Below are 2,818 nucleotides of genomic sequence, written 5' to 3' on the forward strand. Positions count from 1 at the left end.
AGCAGGAAGCAGGAGACCTGATCTCAGATTCCAGCTCTGCCACGTAACAGTTTGCTGCTGCTTGGTGGAGTGGAGATATCACCTAACTCACCAGGGTTGTGAGGATTAAATGAGATAACGTACATGGAGGTGCCTTGTCTGTTACAGGTGCTGAAAGTTTATAGTAGCTGGAAAATATATAGGCATCTTTCTACATAATCCCAGCCAAATGAAAAATTAGAATGCTAAGCAGGCCACTTCTGGTGAATGCTTGCATCCCTACCCATGCCAGCATGTGCTAGGGCTGTGGGAAACAGACATGGCCTGTTCTTTTACAGTTAGTAATCCAGTGGGGGACACAAACCTGAACAAATAAAATGAAATTGTTTGGACTGGCACAAATAGGTCATTAGTCTGTTTATTAAAAGCTGAAGGGCTGTACCAGGATTTTTTTGTGGCATGCTAGGAACGGATTAGCCCTCATGCTTAGGGCAAGGACCCCTGGATGGGGAACAAAAACAGAAGGAAGCATTTGAGCTGCGTGTTAAGATGGTAGACTGCCATTTGGAGGAGAGAGGCATGCTGAGTAAAGGTAAAAGGCATGAGACAAGCCCAGGGCTGTGGTTTGCGGGAGGTTTGAGGAAGGATTAGTTGTCCAGAGTGGGCAGACAACTGGAGAGACAGTTGTTAAGCTGGAGAGGTAGACAGGGGTCAGTTTGTAGAGAGCCACAGGGAGCCACTGAAGGATCCTAAGCAGAGAGCAGCATGGCTGGATTGATGACCTAGGGCAGGAGTTGGCAAAGGTTTTCTGTAAAGGGCCAGATACCTTAGACTTTATGTTGTGGCTACCCAACTCTGCCACCGGCGTGTGAACACAGCCCCAGACAGTACATGAGGGGATGAGTGTCACTCTGTTGTAATAACACTTTATAGACACCAAATCAGAATTTCATAGAATTTTTACGTCCCAAAATAATAATTTTATTTTTTTCCAACCTTTTAGAAATTAAAAAAAAAAAAAAAAACATTCTTAGCTTGTGGGTTGTTCAAAAACAGGCTAGATTTGGCCATGACCTTAGTTTGCCCACACTGTTCCTAGAGCTGTTACTCAGGCAGAGTGTGTAAAAGGGATTGGAGGGCTAACTTTGAGGCAAGAGACCCAGCCAAGAGCTGCCAGAGTGATCCAAGTGAGAGGAAGAGGGTGGTGGGAGTTGGTGCTGCAAAGAGGGAAGAGGTTCAGGAGATCCAGGAGGTAGGCTAGGCTGCCGGGGTCAGCAGGGAGCTACTCCCCTTGGATCACCAAAGGGACCTCAGACCCCTCAGCAAGGGGAAGCTGTTTCTCATGTGTTTGGTGGATTCTTCACTAAGCAGTGGCCTTAGACAAAATTTTACCCGTCAAAGTAAATTACATTTAGTGTGGGCTAAAGGGAAAGACACCTCCACCCCTTACATGGAGGGAGCCAGTGGGCATCAGGACCCTACTTTTGCTCCCTAAGAATCTGGTGGTATCTTCCTACCCCTCCAGCCCCACAGTCTCCTCCAACAGGAGTTTCTTCATGGGGCCAGAGCTTTCCAGAGGCCAAGTTCTTAACTCTGGCATTCCCTCTGGCTTGTCTAGCAGGGCTGGCTCCTCTCAACAGCGGTACAGTCTGGCGTGGGGTGGAAGGTTGTGTGCAGGAAGGAGATGAAAGCAGCCCTAATTGCAGGGTCTGTGTGAAGCTGCTCTGGATCCTGTCCTGGACAGGGCCTGGCCAGGCCGGGGAAGAGGCCAGGGGAGGGGAAGAAGGAATGTCAGTCTTGTGGGGGAGGTGCAGAGTCTCAAACAGTGGGTCCTGAGGTTTAGGTCTGGGGGAGTCCTTCCCATGTGATGCTGGCCTTGCTTCATGCCTGAGAACCTGGAGATCTTGTTCTCTAAGGAAAACCTGCCGGTGTGCCTCCACTTCCAGAGCTGGGGAGGGATGGCCAGGCCAGGCCAGAGCTCCTTCCCCTTCACAGACCTGCCTTCTTCATCAATCCCCTCACTCACACACCTGCCACAGCCATCAGGAAAGTTCTACCTCCCAAACTCCCCACGTGGCCTCAGCACAGGTGTCCCATACCATCTCCCGTGGCCTTTGAGAGCTCACAGATTCCCCAGGGCATTCTCTAAGCCAGACCAACCCCAGTCTAGAAAGGCCCAGCCAGAAGGGACAGGGCTCTAAGGGCTGTGTCAGGCCGGAATTGGAATCCAGGCCTTGGGTTTCCCAACCTAGGCCAGGAGGGGCTGCGTCCTCAGGAAAGGGGGAGCTGTCTTCCCCACACAGTTCCCTTGGAGTCCTTCCCAGTGGCTTAGGCTGCCCTCAGCCCCAGGTTTCATGCACACAGCCTCTTGGGAGACCCTGCTGCAGAGAACCCGGCTGAACTGCCGGGACCCCTGATTGGCTGCCTCAGCTTGCTCTGTGCCTGAGCAGTTTGCTTCCAGTGTCTGGGCATTGATTTTCCCACCTGTCAGCTGGGTCATAGTTCCTGCCTCCTGCCCCGAGCCTTTGGGAGGGTAGTGGGTAGGGAGGGTCTCCCAGTGTCATGTGGCATCTCAGCATGGTCAAGCCTCTGGAGCCTGTCCCAGGACTGTCTCTCAGAGCGTAGGGAGGGAAGGAACAGAGCAGTCGTGAAGCTGCTCTGGCAAGGGCTGGGACGTTCAGTCACCTGCCCCCTTACCCCCCGCCTACCCCAAGCCTGCCACATGGGTGAGGGAGTCAGGGGTCTTCACCTTCCCACACTTTCCCAAGAATTCCTAATAGAAGAATAGCCTCTAATAGCTTTGAGCACTTTTGATACACCAAGCACTCCTCAAAGTGCT

Source organism: Lipotes vexillifer, unplaced genomic scaffold, assembly GCF_000442215.2.
Source record: "Lipotes vexillifer unplaced genomic scaffold, Lipotes_vexillifer_v1.1 scaffold110, whole genome shotgun sequence".
NCBI classification, from domain to species: domain Eukaryota; kingdom Metazoa; phylum Chordata; class Mammalia; order Artiodactyla; family Lipotidae; genus Lipotes; species Lipotes vexillifer.